At 40.7% G+C, this 19,399-nt stretch overlaps 1 protein-coding gene across 2 annotated transcripts in view; it reads right to left on the bottom strand.

The window, feature by feature from the left end:
* AOPEP (aminopeptidase O (putative)) overlaps nt 1-19,399 on the bottom strand; it is a 473,908-nt gene that overhangs the window by 110,024 nt on the left and 344,485 nt on the right. The window lies entirely within an intron of this gene.

Below are 19,399 nucleotides of genomic sequence, written 5' to 3'. Positions count from 1 at the left end.
ATTAAAAAAAAAAAAAAAAATCAGACCTGTTGGGCCTCGCTTTTAAGAATGGATTATCTAATATAATAAGAAAAGCACAAACAGCAAAAGACAAAATAAGTAAATGGGATCTTAAAAAATTTTTAAACTTTTGTTCATCAAAAGACTCTACAAAAAAAAAAAAAAACAGGAAAAAAAAGCCACTGACTGGGAGAATATCTTTGGAAACCATATATTCAATAAGAATCTCATAACCAAAAGATACATATGAAACTTTGACAACTGAACAAAAGACAAATAGCCCAATCAAAAAATGGGCAAAAGACATGAATAGACATTTCACCAAAAAGGACATTCAAATGGCCATCAAACATCTCAGAAGATGCTCAACGTCACTAGCCATCAGAGAGATACAAATCAAAACCACTATGAGATACCATTTCACTAGCATGGCTAAGGTAAAAAAAGAAGAAGAAGAAAATCACAAATGTTGAGAATGTGGGGGTATTGGAACACTTGGACATTGCTGGTTGGAATGCAAAATGATATAGCCATTGTGGAAAACAGTGTGGGGGTTCCTCAAAAAACCGAAAAATAGAACTACCATATGGTGCAGCAATTTCACTGCTAGGAATATACACGAGACGTGAAAGCAGTGAAATGAACAGACATATGCACACCCATGTTCACTGCAGCATTATTCACAATCACCAAAAGGTGGAAACAAACTAAATGCCCATCAATAGATGAATGGATAAACAAAATGTAGTACATATGTACAGTGGAATACTACTCAGCCAAAAAGAGAAATGAAATTGTGAAAGATGCTACAACATAGTGGAGAAGGAAAACATTATGCTGAGTGAAATAAGTCAATCACAAAAGGACAAACACTGTATGACCTCTCTTACATAAAAAGTCAAGAAAAGACAAATGTATAGAGACCAAAGTTTCTTAGCGGTTACCAGGGGCGGGAGGGAGGAGGAAGGAGGGGTTAATCCTTATGGAGTACTGAGTTTTGGTTTATGGTGGTGGGAAAATTTGCACTGATTAAGGCTAGAGTTGCACAGCCGATTAATGTAATTGCTGTCAATAAGTTGCACAACTGTAAAAAGCTGGATTGGCAAAAATTGTGTGATAGATACATTTACAAGAACGACAACAAAAGAACAGCTGCTGAGGCTGCTTATGTACAGCCAAACACCTCATGGGATTTGGTTTCTTGGTTTGGAGGTTTAAGGTATGGTCTCATGGATCATCCCAGTTAATTGGCATTAATATCGTATTTAGCGCTTCTGTTCATTGCGTAGTACCTGGTGGTCTTAAAAGCAGCCATCCAAGATACAATAATTACTTTCTATTTGATTGGAGCAACAGAGCAAGGAGCATCAGGAATAAAAAAACGCCAGAACCAAACTTATTACCATTGTGTTGATTCTGGCTCATAGCAACGCTACAGGAGGAAGAAATGAAATGTGTGGCTAATTGCCTCCATAAAAACTGCCTCCTTTGCAATGAGACTAGAACTGGATGGTGCCCACCTACTATGATTAAACATTTTTTTCAGCTTTTTAAATTTTATTTATTTTGATGTTGTTGTTGAGAATATACATAGGAAAACATACACCAAAAGTTTCTACATGTACCATTTAGCGACACTGATTACATTCTTCAAGTTGTGCAACCATTCTCACATTTTCAGAGTTGTTCTTCTGCCATTAACATAAACTCACTGCCCCCTAAGGTTCCTATCTAATCTTTCGAGTTGCTGTTGTCAATTTGATCCCATACTATAGTTCTTAAAACAGCATAATGTTCAATGCAGACATTTTTTACTAGTAACATAAACTATTGTTTGGTTTTAAGGAGACTTCAGGGGAATTTTTGTTTTAAGGTTTAATGATTACTCAGGGCTAGTTTCAGGAGTTCATCCAATCTTCATGGCTCCAGGAAGTCTGGAGAATTTTAAACTCTGTCCTGCATCTTCTCCCTTTTGATCAGGGTTCTTCTATAGAATTTTTGATTAAAATGCTCAGTGATGGTAGCCAGGCAACATCCAGCTCTTCTGGTCTCACGACAAAGGAGGCAGTTAGCCACACATTCGATACTCTCCTTCTATTCCTTACACTTCTTCTTCCTCTATAGCTCCAGGCAAATACAGACCAATTGTTGTGCCTTGGACGGCTGCTTGGAAGCTTTTTAGAGCCCAGGCACTACGTAACCAACTAGGAGGTAGAACAAAAGCACTAAACATGTTGTTAGGCCAATTAACTGGGATGTCCCATGTAACCATGACGCTAAACCTCCAAACCAAAAACCAATTCCCATGCGGTTTCTGGTTGTAAGCAGCCTCAGCATCTACTCTTTTTTTTTTTTTTGGTCATTGTTATAAATATATGTATCACACAACTTTTTCCAATTCAATTTTTTACAGCTGTACAACTTATTGACAGCAATTACAATAATCAGCTGTGCGACCCAACCCTTAATCAATGTGATAATTCCATCATTGTTAAACCCCATTTTTGCCCTCTCTCTTAGCCGTGGTAATCACTTATAAACTGTCTTCTCTATACATTTTCCTTTTCTTGTCTTTTTATATAAGTGAGGCCATACAACATCTGTCCTTTTATAATTGACTTATTTCACTCAGCATATGTCTTCCAGCTCCATCCATATTGTAGGATTTATCAAGACTTCATTTCTCTTTGTGGCTGAGTAGTATTCCATTGTATGTATGTAGCACGTAGCACATTCTGTTCATCAGTTCAGCTGTGGATGAGCACTTAGTTTGTTCCCACCTTTTGGCTATTGTGAATAGTGCTGCAATGAACATTTGTGTACATATATCTGTTCGCATAGCAGCTTAGTCCCTTGGGTATACTCTAAGCAGTGGAATTGCCGCATCATATGGTAGTTCTAGTTTTTAGTTTTTAAGGAACCGCCACACTGTTCTTCACATCGCCAGTACCATTTTGCATTCCCACCAGCAATGGGTAAGGGTTCCAATTTCTGCATATTCTCGCCAATATTTGTTATTTTCTGTTTTTTTTTTTTTTTAATCTTAGCCATCCTAGTGTGAATGAAATGGTATCTCATTGTGGTTTTTATGTGCATCTCTCTGATGGCTAATGACACTGAGCTTCTTTTCATGTGTGTGGTGGCCATTTGAATGTCCTCTTTGGTGAAATGTCTATTCATGTCCTTTGCCCATTTTTTGATTGGGCTATTTGTCTTTTTGTTGTTAGCTTGTTGAAGTTTTATATATATTTTGATTATTAGATTCTTGTCAGATATATGGTTTCTGAAGATATTCTACCAGTCAGTAACTTGCCTTTTCACTTTTTTGATAAAGTCTTTTGATGAAAAAAAGTTTTAATTTTTATGAGGTCCCATTTATTTGTTTTGTCTTTTGCTGTTTGTGCCTTTGTTATTATATTAGATAATCCATTGTTAAAAGCTAGGCCTGACAGTGTTGCTCCTGCATTTTCTTCTAAGCATTTTATGGTTTTAGTTTGCACATTTAGGTCCTGAATCCATTTTGAATTTGTTTTTGTGTGTGGTGTGAGGCATGGATCTGGTTTCATTTTTCTGTATGTGTAAATCCAATTCCATTTACTGAATAGACTCTTCTTTCTCCATCAAATGGACTGAGCATCCTTGTCAAAAATCAGTTAACTGTAGATGTGTGGTTATTTCTGGACTCTCAATTCTATTCCATTGGTCTATTTGTCTATTGTTATTTCAGTACCAGGCTGTTCTGATAACTGTAGCTGTATAGTATGCTTTAAAATCAGGAAGTGTGAGTCTTCCTACTTTGTTCTTCTCTTTCAACATTGTTTTAGCCATTCAGGGCCTCTTGCCATTCTATATAATGTTGAGGATTGGTTTTTCTATTTCTGTAAAGAAGGCTTTTGGAATTTTGATTGGAGGTGTGTTGAATCTATAGATTGTTTTGGGTAGTATTGACATCAACAATATTAAGTCTTCCAATCCATGAACATGGAACATATTTCTATTTATTTAAGTCTTCTTTAATCTCTTTCAGCAGTGTTTTATAGTCTTCACTGTATAATCCTTCACACCCCAGTTACATTTATTCCTAGGTATTTTATTCTCTTTGATGCTACTATAAATGGAAGTGTTTCCCTAATTTTTACCCTTTCAGATTTCTCATTGAGGGTTTATAAAAACCCAATTGATTTTTGTTTGTTAATCTTGTACCCTGCAACTTTGTTAAATTCATCTATTAGTGCTAGAACTTTTCTTATGGACTCTTTGGGATTTTCTATATAGAGAGATATTTTTACTTCTTTTCTAATATGGATACTGTTTATTTCTTTGTCTTGTCTTATTGCTCTGGCTAGGACTGCTAATACAATATCAAATAGAAGTGGTGAGAGCCGGCACCCTTGTCTTGTTCCCGATTTCAAGGGGAAAGCTCTCAGTCTTTCTCCATTAAGTATAATGTTGACTGTTGGCTTTTCATATATGCCCTAAATCATATTGAGGAATTTCCCTTCTATGCCAATCTTCTTTCAGGTGTTCATCAAGAAAGGGGGTGGGATTTTATCAAACGCTTTTTTCTTCTATAGAGATGATCATGTGGTTCTTTTCCTTTGTTCTACTGATGTGGAGTATTACATTGATCAATTTTCCAATGTTGAACCATCCTTGCATTCCTGGAATAAATCCCACTTGGTGATGGTGTAGAGGAGCCCTGGTATGCAGTCGTTAAAATGCTCAGCTGCTAACCAAAAGGTTGGTGGTTCGAACCTGCCAGCCACTCCACAGGAGAAAAATGTGGCAGTCTGTAAGGTTTACATCCTTGGAAACCCTGAATGGGGCAGTTCTACTCTGTCCTATAGGTTGCTATAAGTTGGAATCGACTCGACAGCAGTGGGTTTGGCTTTTGGTTAGTCATGGTGTAGTCATGGTATTGAATTCTGTTTGCTAGTACTTTGTTAAGGATTTTTGCATCTATATTCATAAGAGAAATTGGCCTGTAGTTTTCTTTTCTTGTGGTGTCTTTCTGGTTTGGGTGTCAGGGTTATGTTTGCTTCATAGAATGAATTAGGGAGTAGTCCTTTCTTGTCTATCTTTTGGAGGAGTTTAAACAGTATTGGTGTCAATTCTTCTCTAAATGTTTGGTAGAATTCCCCAGTGAAGCCATCTGGTCCAGGACTTTTTTTTTTTTTTTTGATGGGGGAGAGGGGAGGTTTTTGATCACTGATTCGATCTCTTCACTTATTATGGGTCTGTTGAGACGTTCTATTTCCTTCCTCTTGAGTCAGTTTGAGTAGGTTTTGTGCTTGTTTTGTCCATTTCATTTAGGTTTTCCAGTTTGTTGCTAGACAGTTGTTCATGATATTTTGTCATAATTCTCTTTATTTCTGTCGGGTCAGTTGTAATGTCTTCTCTTTCATTTTTTATTTTAGTTATTTGCATCTTTTCCCTTCTTTTTCAGTCTAGCTAAAAGTTGGTCAATTTTATTGATATTTTCAAAGAACCAACTTCTGGTTTTATCGATTCTCTCCATTGTTTTTCTGTTTTCATTATTTATTTCTGCTCTGATCTTTGGTATTTCCCTTCTTGTAGGTTTTTTTTTTTTTATGCTTTAGTTGAAAGTTTACAGTGCAAATTAGTTTCTCATTCAAAAATTTATACACAAATTGTTATGTGGCATTAGTTGCAATCTCTTCTGGTAGTTTTAGGCTTAGTTTGCTCTTCTTCTTCTAGTTCCTGGAGTTGTTGAATTCAGCTGTTGATTTGAAACTTTTTTTCTTTCTTCACGTAGGCATTTATTGTGATGTTTCCCTCTGAGTACTGCTTTTGCTGTATTCCGTAAGTTTTGGTATGTAATGCTTTCATTTTTATTTGACTCTAGGAAATTTATGATTTCTTCCTTGACCCATTGGTAGTTTACCGTATTTTTATGCAAATAACTAGCACTTTCTGCATTTGTTTGCCAGCCATGCCCACCCCCCATAAGGCACCCTCACAAGCACAGCCATGCCAATCCTCTTCCACACGTTGCTGTAAAAAAATTAGCATAGGGTGCCTATGAAAATACCTCGTGGAGGAAGGGCACGGCTGGCAAACAAATGCAGAAGGTGCACGTTATTTGTGCTAAGATACGGTAATGTTATTTAATTTCCATATGTTTGTGTATTTTCCACTTTTTTTCTGTTACTGATTTCTAGCTTCACTCTGTTGTGATCAGAGAATACTTTGTATGACTTCAATCTTTTAAAATTTATCAAGACTTGCTTTGTGACCTAACATGTAGTCTATCCTGGAGAATGATCCATGTGCACTGGAGTAGAATGTACACTGTGCTGTTTTGGGGAAAGTTCTATGAATGTCTGTGAAGTCTAGTTGGTTTATAGTGTCATTCAAGCCCTCTGTTTCCTTGTTAATCTTCCTTGTAGATGTTCTGTACAATACTGAAATTGGTGTACTGAATTGTCCAACTATTATTGTAGTACTATCTATTTCTCCCTTCAATTCTATCAGTGTTTGCTTTGTGTATTTAGGTACCCTGCTGTTGCGTGCATATGTATTTATGATTGTTAAATCTTCTTGATTAATTGACCCTTTTATCACTATATAATGTCCATCTTTATCTCTTCTAACAGATTTTGTCTTAAAGTCTACTTTGTCTGATATTAAGATTGCCACCCCAGCTCTCTTTTGGTTATTTGCAGGGAATTTTTTTTTTCTTTTTTCACTTTTAGCCTGTTTTTGTTCTTGGGTTTAGGGTATGTCTCTTGTAAACAGTATATAGCTGGATCATGTGTTTTGTTTTGTTTTTAATCCATTCTGCAACCCTCTGCCTTTTGACTGGGACATTTTACTCCATTTACATTCACTGTAATTATTGACAAGAAGCAACTTCTGCCATTTCGTTGTTTTTTGTGTGTCTTAAGCTTTCTTTGTCTTTGTCCTTTACTACTGCTTGTTTTTGTGTTTTGTTGGTTTATTGTTGTGAGCCTTTTTTGGTTCCCTTCTCCTTTCCTTTGGTGTATTTTTTTTTTTATATATATACACTTTCATAGCGATTACCATGAATATTACATTTAACAGATTGTATTTATACCATTCTAGGGTAAGTTGGTACCAACTTAACTTCAGTAACATACAAGAAATTTTATATCTATACCATTCTTCTCCTCCCTTTTGTTGTTTGTTTAATCACTAATTACATCTTTATATTTCATGTGCTCTGTAACATAATTTTATCCTTGCTTTTTATATACTTGTTATTAAAAAACATAAAGGACAAAACATTTAGAATTATCAAGCATGAATATCTTATAACTAGCCCTTGTACTTGTCCATGCATTTCCCTTTTATTAGGGATCTTTCTTTTTATGTACAGCTTGGAATTACTTTCTATTGTCTCATCCCGTCCATCTACAGAACTCCCATTAGTATTTTTTTGTTGTTGTTGTTGAGGCCAGTCTGCTGAATATGAACTAGCTCAGCTTTGGTTTGTCTGGGAATGTTTTAATTTCACCCTTATTCTTGAAGGATAGTTTTGATGGGTATAGTATTCTTGGCTGACTTTTTTTCTTTCAGTACTTTAAATATATCATTCCATTGCCTTTTGGCCTTCAACATTTCTGAGAAAAATTGGCGCTTAATCTTATTGGGGATCTTCTGTACGTGACTGTTTGCTTCTCTCTCACTGCTTCAGGATTCTCTCTTTATTTTTAATTTTTGAGAGCCTAGCTATGATGTGTCTTGGTGTAGATCTCTTTGGGTTTATCCTGCTTGGAGTTCTTTAGGCTTCTTGGATTTTTAGATTCATGTCCTTCATTAGACTGGGGAAATTTTCTGTCATTATTTCTTCAAATATTCTTTCTGTCCCTTTCTCTCTCTCATTTCCTTCTGGGATTCCCATCATGTGTATATTAGGTCTCTTCTTGTTGTCCCATAATTCCATTATACTGTGCTAAGCTTTCTTGAGCCTTCATTCTTGTTGCTCTTCAGTGTCTGTCATTTTAACTATTTTATCTTCTAATTTGCTGATTCTTTCTTCTGCCTGATTAAATCTGTTGGTAAGTCCTTCTATTGTGTTTCTCATTTCAGTTATTGTCTCTTTCAGTTGAAATATCTCTTTTTTTAGATCCTCATTTTGTTCTTCCATTGTTTTCCTTATTTCTTTTAGCTCTTTGTCTATGTTTTCCCTTAGTTCTTTAATTATGTTTAATGTTGTTGTATTATATTCTTCCATTTTTTCATTACTTGGTCATCACTAGATGTGCTTTCACTCCTTCTGTCATGTTCATTTGGATGGGCCGTTGTTTTTCTGTCCTTTGTGTGTCTTGTGATTTTTTTTTTTTTTTGGTTGGGGCACTGGAATTTTTAAGGGTGTTAACCTTCTCAGTTTTTCCCACTGTTTGGTGTTTTTGCCCCTACTACTTTCTGCAAAAAACTCTTAGGCAGGCAGAGCCTTTAGCCTTTGCTTGCTGTTTCTTCTTGCTCTCTGTGATAGCGCCTTCTCCCTTCTTGGTTTAATTAGGATTCGAAAGTTCCAGGTCTTGGTTTTCAACTTTCAGTGTCTCCCAAACACACCAGAGAACATGCTGTGGTGAAACGATCCACCAGTGGACATTGCCACTCAGGTGAGCTATCGTGTACTAATCAATCTGTCCATTAGGGGCACAGTCCTCTCTCTCTGGTTATTACTCCCTTCGCTTCTGTTTCTGCAACCATGTTTTTAGTCACAAAATCTGCACCCAGTGAGCCCCCTTTGGGGCTGGGTGTTGTCCTTCAGTTTTGCCCGAAGCTTCCTTCCCTGCTCTATGGGGGCTGCTTTTATCTAAGGTGGTATTCAGAGGAAGCACAGCAGACTTTCCTCTGTTTCAAGAGGAGGAGGAGCTGGCACTCCCCAGAAGGACCTCCAAGAGATGTGTTGTTGTTTTTGAAGCCCCAGTGGTCCTGTGGTGGTTGGGAGAGCAGTCTCCACTTAGGTGACCCACCTCTTGACTTCACTGTAGGGAACCTTCTATAGGAGTTCGTTTATCAGTCCAGCAGCTAACAGTGTTACTGGTTGGGGGAGGGACTGTCACATTCCAAATGGACCCCCAGGGAGGTCTGCCTTGTTGCTATAGGAGCTGCCCTGTAGTATGCTGGCTGTGGGTATAGCCTCCACTCAAGATGCCTGCTTCCTAGCACACAGCAGCCTCAGTCAGCAAGTCAGCAGTCCTTAGCATCGACTGGAATGGGAAGCAAACAGACTTCCGGGAGGTCTGTCCTGTTGGTTTCAGGGGCCTGAGTTATGGGGTATGCAGGGAGGCGGGTAGAGTGTTGACTATGAGAGCAGACTCCACTGCACAGGCCTTCTGTAGCAATTCATAGTAGTCTTGCAGCCAACAGTGTTTGGGTGGGGGAGTGCTGGTATACTCCAAATGAATCCCCGGAAAGGTCTGCCTTGTTGATTTTAGAGCAGAAGCTTGGGGTCCTGTCTCTTTGAATAGGCAGCGCTGTGGTATTTAGGGAAGCCTAAGCCTAATCCAAGCCTGCAGAGCTATGCTTCTAGAAAGTGCCCAGCTTTATCTCTTTATTAAAACACACATGCACACAGTCCGCTACCAACCTAGCACTGTCTCTATCAACTGGTTAGAGCCAAACAGACTTTTCCAAGTTAGCGGCTTCTGCTTCCTTTTCTTTCTGATTTAGAAGGCAGAAGGCAGGTTGTTCACCAAGCAAATGTTGGGTTTTCCTCCACTGTGTCAAACCCTGAACATGTCTGTGTCCATAAAGGCCAGTCCAAAATTTTTATTCCTTTTAAAGAAAAGAGTTCTCAAATGTTTATCCCAACTGAAAAAGGTATCCTCATATGGCTACCTCTGAGTTCACTTAAAAAAAAATACCTGTCCTATCTGAGATCCTAAAGGGTGCAGGCCTAAGTCTCAGTCAACTTCCCCAATGTTCTGCCTCATCACTTAGCCAGGTTTGGGTACATCATCTGCATTACCTTAATTTGTGCTTGATTAATGTAGCTTCTGCTTATACCTTTGAGGACACCTGTAGACGTTCCTCGGCCCATTGCACGTTCTCTTTGGGTAGACACCTGTTATGGATTGAATTGAGTCCCCCAAAAAGATATGCTGAAGTCCTAACTCCCAGTACCTGTGACCATGATCTTGTTTGGAAATAAGGACTTTAAAGATGCTATCAGTTAACATGAGGTCATACTGGAGTTGGGGGAGTCCTAATCCAGTATGAGTGCTATCCTTAAAAAAATGAAGATACAAAGGGACAGGGAGACACAGATGGAAGAACTCCAGGTGACAATGCAGCTGCAAGCCAAGGAATGTCTGGGGCTACCAGAAGCCAGGAGAGATAAGAAAGGATCTTCCCCTAGAGCCTTCAGAGAGAACATGAACACCCTGAATTGGGATTCCTAGCCTCCATAACTGAAACAATAAATATCTGTTCTTATAGGCCATCAAGTGTATGGTACTTAATTATGGCAGCCCTTGGAAACTAATACAACACCATTGGCCATCCAGATATTTAATGATGTTTTTAAAAAGTACCCACTTAAATGAATAGCTCTGGACATGAAAGTTTAAAGTCAAAGTCAAGGAGTGAAGAGTCAGTCTACTGTTCCTTCCACTCCATAAGACTCTCATCCTGAGCTATGGGGAAAGGCTTGGCCTTACCTCCAAGGAATTTTCTCTCTACATGTGGCTGCTGGCCTATCTGACCATGTATCTACAAACTGCTATCCTATCACTTCTCCTACAAACCTTTGGTGGCTCCCTGTGGCTCCTGAATTTCATGTGAACTCTATTATCACATTCAAGTCCCTGTGCAATCTGGCTGCATCCTGCCTTAACTAATCAACCCCCTTTGCAGATCCTTCTCTCCATGCAAAACAGACAACAATATACTCGTTGCTAACAAGGGAAATGGAAGGGAAAAAGACCACTATTCCAAATCATGATCAAAATGCATTCACCCGGGATATTTTACCACTATGAAAAAGAAATGCATTCACCCTTCTATTATTGAGGGGCAGAATGGCCTTGGTTAGAGTGTCACAGGGGCCAGGGCTTGGGAAAGAGTTGAGTGTGAAAGTGAGGCTGACTGGGAGGGGCTTTATCCTCCTGCCTCTCCAGCCAGAGGAGCCCTGGTGTCATGGTGGTCAAGAACCCGGCTGCTAACCAAAAGTCAGCAGTTCAAATCCACTAGCTGCTCCTTGGAAACCCTACAGAGCAGTTCTACTCATAGGATTGCTATGAGTCAGAATCAACTCAACGGCAATGGGTTTGGCTCCAGCCAGGAAAGTTGCCTCCATTTTGCTGGTCCTGGATCATTGCCGCTAAGCCTTAATCAAGGTTATGACAAACTATTGATCAGGCTCCAGTCATTGAGATTTGACTCTGCTGATGCTCCTTAAATGTGTATCCTCAGTTCTCCTCCACCAGACACTGTTGTTCCCTCTGCCAGTAATGGCCTTCTCCACAATTTCCACCTGTCTAACTGGTGTAAGTGGTATGCACTCAATTACTATCCTAAAGGTCAATGGTTCAAACCCATCCAGTAGTGTCATGAAAGAAAGGCCTGGCAATCTACTTCCATAAAGATTACAGCCAAGAGAACCTTATGGAGCAATCGTACTCCGTTACACGTGGGATTGCCATGAGTTAGGATCAACTTGCCGGCAACTGGTTTGGTTTGGTTTAAACCCTACCTGTCTTTAAAGAGCTGCTTCTGGTAGTATCTCAACTCTCTCTGCTTCCACAAATTGGAAATGACCTCTTTCTTCTGAACTCCTGAAAGTTAGGTTTTTTTTTGCTTTTAACCACTTATTGCATTTCTGCCTTAAGTTAGTTATTTGTGTATCTATTATTCCTTCTCAATTATTAAGCATCTTGAGGGCAAAGTCTGGGTTTCTTTAATTTTTGAACCATTACCAGTCCCTCATAAAGAGTAGATGTACAGTCTATATTCATGGCAGGCAGGGAGGGACAGGAATTGGAGGCACTGGACTAAGGAGGTATGATTTCAGATCCTGGAAGAAGCTTTCCCTTGTGGATCTGATCCATCTGGTCTCAGATGTTTGACAGTTCTGCTGCAGAAACCTCCGCTGACACTGCTGCAGAGAAACTCTTCAAGGGAGAGGAAACACTTCCAATTGTTATGATTCACTTGGAGTCTAGTATTAGACTACTGTGAATGAGATCTGGATTCCTTCTGGAAACCAGGTTTTGAAAGGGAGAGATAAGAAGGGCAAGGACATACAGCTTTCATTTGAGGGCACCAAAGGGAAGGCCTCCTATTTCATCACAGTGCCTTGTGCTGCGAACAGGTCAATATATCTGGATGGCATCAAATCGGAAGATCCCAACGGTCCACTATATCCAGCCCAGACATATGCACAAACTTTCAGTTTCCCACTGTCCTCTGGGACAAGACCCTTGTCACATTTGTCTACCTCTCATACCACCAGACAGGACTTTTAATTTTTGTGGACTAGATACCAACACCAGCTGGGTAAAAAAAAATTATACCCAAACCATATTCATCCATAACCAATTGTCACTGAGTTGATTCTGACTCATGGCAACCCATGTGTGTCAGAGTAGAACTATGCTCCACCGGCTTTCAGTGGCTGATTTTTCCCAAGTAGATCACCAGGCCTTTCTTCCAAAGTGCCTCTGGATGGACTCCAATCTCCAGTCTTTCAGTTTGCAGCCGAGTGCATTAACCATTTGCACCACCTAGGGACTCCATTCATGCACAGGGAAACAGAATAGAGTGAGGCTGGCTTGAGTAATTTTTATTGGTCATTTTGAAGGGGATTCATAAGAAATGTGGAACTACCAGAGAAGTACTGTGAATAAGCATGAAGCCACAGATGCCAAAAATAAAGGAATAGGCTAAAAAATGAAAAGATTTTAATAAGATTTCTCTCTGTCTCTGCAAATCTGATGACAAGTATATTAATTTGAAGAGCCTGGGGGAAGGGCCAGGTGCTTTAATGCCCAGTAAGTGACTGAAGTGACTCATCAGCATCTCACGCCCCAAGTGAGGCCAGAGAACCTGCTCAGTGTATTCTAAGGATCCTTGATAAGATGTTTGTTATTGTTAGGTGCTGACGAGTCAGTTCTCTAGGACAGGGTAGAACTGCCCCATAGGTTTTCCAAGGAGCGGCTGGTGGATTTGAACTCCTACCTTGTGGTTAGCAGCCAGGCACTTAACCATTACGCCACCAGGGCTCTGATATTTAGTAACATAGATAATGAGAGTTGAACCACTGAACAAGAATGACAGCCAAATTATTAGGAGCCCAACAAGCACACTACATTACGGCAATTGCTCTTATTGATATAAATGAACTAAGGATCTCGTAGCACATTTAATTTGAAAAATATAATTTCTCTGGAATTTGCAAAACAACCAGTCTCAGCTTTTTTGACTACCATTAAATGTAGAATTCTTATGGACACTCTGAGATTGAGTCTCCTAACAGGCCTTAAAATTATGTTGATAGTATTACTTGGTATGTGCTGAAAGAAGACTGTAAATTATTCCCCGAATGAACCACCCGGCTTTCCCTGCACTAAAAGTACCTTCTGGCTCCACTGACATCCAGTCTCCTGTATCATATCTTATCAAGTTTCCTCAGTTCTGTGATTGCAGCATTTTCCCTACAAGATGTGTTTCCTCCCATCATTTGCTTGTGTGGCTTTTGGCAACTTGCAGGTGTTCGCTGGAAAGAAGTAGCATTTTCCCAAGGTGACAAAATAACTTGCTGTTCTAAATGCTGGGATTCAGGAACAGGTCTGGGAACTCGAGGTGACTCCCACCTACTTCTGGGACACATTATGTAGCTGGCACATTACCCAGCTTCTTTATCCTCCTCTGTGTCACTGCTGCTTATTTTGCCATTTAAAGGTGGGTAAGCAATTTCCCCAGAGTAGACAGAGGCCCAGAAGGGCTGTGAGGTTGACATGAGTCTGTTTGCCTCCTTGTTAGTACCTCAGGAAACAGCTCTACTGGGAGTTGAAATTAGGAGCTGAAGCAAGGCTGATAATTAGCTCATGCCCTTCTGAGTGCCTATTGTGAATGTCGCATGGTGACCCTTTATGGTTACCTGCAGATTACAATCACCCATGCTGCCACCACAAAATGAAAGGGGTCTATAGACTGGCCAGCTCTATCTTTACCCACACATGTGACAAAATACAGATAATTTCAATTACATCTATTCTGTGAGTGATTTGAAAGCACTATGCACTCAGATTTTCATTCAAATAATACCTTCAGAGCAGCACTGTTCAACAGAAATACAGCACAAGCCACATTTTTTTTTTTTTTCTAGTAGGACACAGTAGAACTGCCCCATAGGTTTTCCAGGGAGTGGCAGGTGAATTTGAACTGCCGACCTTTTAGTTAGCAGCCAAGCTCTTAACCACTGCACCACCAGGGCTCTTTTTTTTTTCTCTTAGCTACATTTAAAACGTAACAGGTAAACTTATTTTTAATATTACATTTTATTTAACCCAAAGTATCAAAAATATCATCGCTTCAACATGGAAGCAATATAAAAAAAATTGAGAGAGATTTTATCATCTTTTTTTTAACTAAATCTTCTAAATCCAATGTGTATGTTACACTCACAGTACAGCTCAGTTAGGATGCTACATTTTAATCAGAAATGCTTGGTCTGTATTTAGATATTGCAAAATTTACAAAGTTGGAAAAGTTGATTCATTCACATATCCAAGCTGTTATAAACAATAACTGAATTGAGTACTAGTGTTTAAATGTAAATTTAATTAATTAAAGTGAAACTAAGTTAAACATTGAGCTTCTCAGGTGCACTACCTACATTTCACGGGCTTAATAACCATGTGTGGCTAGTGGCTACCACATTGGACAGTGCAGACTCTGAGCATCTACTACATGGAAGGCCCCAAACAAATGGGCATCAAGGATGAGTCAGATTTAACCCTGCTTTCCAGGGGATGGTGGGGGGTGATGTGAGACACATATACAAACAGCAACAATACAAGGGAGGTTATGATAAATGCAAGGAGCCCTGGTGGTGCAATGGTTAAGCACTTGGCTGCTAACCAAAAGGTCGACAGCTGGAACCCACCAGCCACTCCGTGGGAGAAAGATGCAGCAGTCCATAAAGTTTCCAGAAAAACCAAACTCACGGCCGTCGAGTCAGTTCCAACTCATAGCGAACCTATAGGACAGAGTAGAATTGCCCCCACAGGGTTTCCAAGGAGTGCCTGGTAGATTTGAACTGCCAAACTTTTGGTTTGCAGCTGAGCTCTTAACCACTGCACCACCAGGGCTCCTCCATAAAGATTATAGCCTTGGAAACCCTATGGGGCAGTTCTACTTTGTCCAATAAGGTCACTATGAGTCGGAATCGACATGACAGCAATGGGTTTGGCTATGCTAAGTGCAAAATACAGAGAGAGGAAAACATTCCAAGGAGAGAAAACAACATGCGCAAAGGAACGCTAACGGCAAGGCTCACAAATATTTGGAGACTGGTAGTTATGGCTGGGCGTGTGCCCAAGAGTGGTGGGAAATAAGGCTAAAAAAGGTAGCTTAGGCAGTTCTGCTGATAGCCTTGAACGGCAGGCCAAAGATTTTTTTCTAAGTGCATTGTCATTGGAGGGAAATTTCCTGGCAAGGAGAATGGACCTGAGCTGTGTTTTGGGAAGGTTAATTTGGCACTGATGTAAATGATGTACAGAAAGAGGAAGAACCTGGAGGCTAAAACACCAATTAGCTGCTGTAATAGTCCAAGCAAATATAATGAACAATGGGAACTTGGCAACTGGCTTATGGGGGGAGGAGATCGAAGAGAGGGAGGAGTCAGAGAGTTCTGCAGCAACTAAAATGGGGGAGTATAGATGAAAGGCTGGATGGAGAACATTGATTTCTGGCATATTTGCATATAAATGTTTTAAGAGAGGACTGGAATATATGTACCTGTGGAGCAAAAGGTTGTGGGAGGGGTGAGTCTTTCAGCCCGCAGACATGAAAAGAAATCAGAATCTATGTACAGACCTGCCAAATTAGCAGAATACATGGCTTTCTTAGAAATAATGTGTCCTATTCCAACAGTGGGTGTCTGAGTAAATTAAATTATGGTACTTCCATTCATTAGAAAGTTACGCAGCTGTTAAAAGTATTGCTCTTGAATCATATTAAAGGGTATGGGAAACTGCTCAAGATAAATTCTTAAATGAAAAATTTAGGTTTGGATAATAAGATTTCAATTTTGTTTAAAAAAAATATAGCACAAAAAAAGTATAGGAGAAAGGAGCCGTCATCAGGCTCTAATTTTCTATGGGGAGTAATATTAAGGGGGCAAGGGCTTTTATGTTTTATATTTTGCTATTTTTGAACTTGCTACAAAGAGCATATTATTTTTATTTTTAAGAAGGGAGAGAAAGAAAAGGGTAAAATATATCTTTGTACATAAAAATGTCTGAAAGGATATATATCAAAAACAAGTTTCTGGGTCATTTTTATTTTCTCACCTACAAACTTTTTTATTTTCCAGAATAAATGTGTAATACTTTTAATAATCAGAGAAAAAGTCATAAAAGGAAATACTCTATATAACATAAAGAATACTGGTGGTACAATCAATTTTAAATCTGTTCACAAAACCGAAGGTTACAGGGTTGGGGGCATTCTTCTTCAAAGATATTTGCATCTGATTTGTTTTACTTCTTTGGGGTTCATGCTAGGTTTTATTGCTGCTAAAGCTATCTCCATTTTTTTTTTTTTTTAATATTTCCATTCAATGTGGCCAAGAAGGAAAATCGAGGCCAACCCCAAGGCAAGCTTTTCTGAGGGAAGACAAAAAGCCTCTGTAACTTGTGGAATGAAAACTTCGCCAATAAACGTGACTCTCTGGTCATGAATGACTTCAATTGCTGGTGGACAGAAAATTTTAATGAGAACAAAGAGCATTGGAGCCTTTTCAGGGCTCTGGTTGTCGTTTCAGGCCAAGCACACTCGTAACTTTATATTATAATGATGGGGACAAAGAACAAGGTGTCCCATTCACTGCACAGCTCCTACAACCTGGGGGTCCCCGGCTTTCGGAGAGCCTTTCACTGAAGTGGAAACGAGAAGGGACTCTCAAGGAGTGTGAGAGGGCCAGGAGCAGGTAAATCACCACCGCCACATAAATAATAGCAGAAAATGGGCAGGAAAGATGAAAAGATGCCGTCTGATCATTCACCAATGAAGAGATGTGCACTAAATCAGGGCCTTTTCTGTCTGACGCTGTTGTTTTTACTGAATGGTTAAGCACCCAAGGAAATACCAGTTGGGTCTTAAAGACAATTTATAGCTCAGCGGGCCTCATTGCACCTGGCTGTGTTTTGACAGCAGGTTTCGTCAGTTTATGGCAGAGATTCCTGTCTGCACTATAAGCTGTCACTAATGCAACTGGATCTTTGGAAAAAATGTATGGCTCAGAGGTAAATCGCTCCCTTCCATGTGCTCCTCCCCCTTTTAATGAAAAGCAAAAGCCACTGGCTGGTGCAAAGCCTCCTCCTCTTCAGGGGAAATTACAGAGCCTGCTGGGAGGGAGAGGGTCAGCCCCAGGGCTACAACTCAAGTGGGTGCGCCTGCTTCTAGGCACGCGATTATGGACTCCTTCTTTCTCTTCCCTGGGGAGAACTGCTGCAAACAGCAGCCCCGTTGTTCTGGGCCAGGGAATTCACTAGTCAGCTCTCTGTGCTCCCAATAATTCCCAGCCACCAGGCCACACTAAGAATGTCTGGGAGCCCTGGAACAGCCTGGCCTACGAACACAACGTAAATGGCTTCTGCGAATGCCTCCCCACCTAAGACAAGAACAGCGAAGCTCTGCTGCCCAGGACCAGGCAAACCTTAACTTTGTTTTCTCTGTGTTTTTTGTACGAGTATGTGGTCTGGTTTGGACATTACCTTCTTAGAAAACATAAGACCTCATTATAATACACGTGAGTTGAAAGCACTTCTTCCTAGGACCAGGGGTTGCCTTGCCCCATCCCTGTTTTATTTTGGTTTTGTTTTTTAAGACTCAAGGTTTTATTCTTTTTTTTTTTTTACTCCCAGAAGGATTGGACCAAACAAATAACTTTTAACAGGTGGCACATATTCCTGAACTGAAGGCAACGTGTCCTCCTTTAGGAATCTGGGCTAATGGTGGCTGGTAGCCAACATGTCCCCTGTGTGGTAGAAAAGGACAAAGACTTGAGGAGAGGGATGAAAAGGTAATGGAGAACAGCCCTCCCACCCCTGTTCCTTAATTTCATGGTTCACAGACATTCATTGACATTCAGACACTCCCAAGGGGAAGCTCGTATAACCAGCCATGTGCCAACAGACCAGAAACCAGAAACGAGTTGGCTAACGGGGCTGCTTGCCTGGGCCCAAGGCCGAGTTTCCCACTGGCACGGGGGTCGCTGACAGACACCAGAAACTGCCACCATGATTCAGGCCCACCCTGCAGCTGCCTGGGGGCTGCTCCCCACCCCCCCCAGCCCCACCCCAGGAAAGCCCAGGCCTGCAGTGTCCTCTTGACCAGCCATTCCAGGATGTCACCCTGGGACTTCCCAGGTTCCCAGTTCTCCAGTCACCATTGGGACTGGCGAGGAGATCTAGGGCTGCCCGTGAGGCTCTGGGCAGCACGGAGCCTGAGGAGAGCAGGAGGGGAGCAGGCCATGTGATTCTCAGGGAGCTGGGGCTGGCAGTGAAAATGCTTCTGTCTCAGAGTTGGCCAAGGGCTGAAAGGTAGGGAGAGAATAAAACCTCACGTAGGAGTGGGCCCAGGACCCTAAGACAGAGAAATGAATCTAAACAGGTCATCTGGAGGAGAAGACCAGCCTGAGACAGGGATGCTGAACGAGGGGTGGGAGCTGAGGGGCAGCCAAGTTGGGGAAACAAGGGATGGAAACCATGGGAAGGACACAGTCAGATAAGAGCTGCAGGTAAGCCACCTCACTGTCTGTTCCACCCAAAGAACAGAGCTGGAGGAACTAAACTGTGGCCTGATGACTCCACCAAAACATACTGTAAGTCATAAAGACCACATTTAACACACAGCTCAGGGTCTACCACCAAGTTCCCATAGCATCACGGTCACTGGAGGCAGTGAAATGGAGGTGAGGAGACCAGCATTTTCCTGACTTAAGGATATTCCAGCTCAGTAAAATAATTATTTTCTGTAATATATTAAAAAAACCCGTTACCATCGAGTCAATTCCAATGCATAGCGACCCTATAGGACAGAGTAGAACTGCCCCATAGGGTTTCTAAGGAGCGGCTGGTGGATTCAAACTGCTGACCTTATGGTTAGCAGCCAAGCTCTGAACCACTGCGCCACCAGGGCTCCATAATACACACACACACACACACACACACATACA

This window comes from Trichechus manatus, unplaced genomic scaffold (assembly GCF_000243295.1).
Source record: "Trichechus manatus latirostris isolate Lorelei unplaced genomic scaffold, TriManLat1.0 scaffold00082, whole genome shotgun sequence".
Lineage (NCBI taxonomy): Eukaryota > Metazoa > Chordata > Mammalia > Sirenia > Trichechidae > Trichechus > Trichechus manatus.
This window is presented reverse-complemented; position numbering and strand designations above follow the sequence as displayed.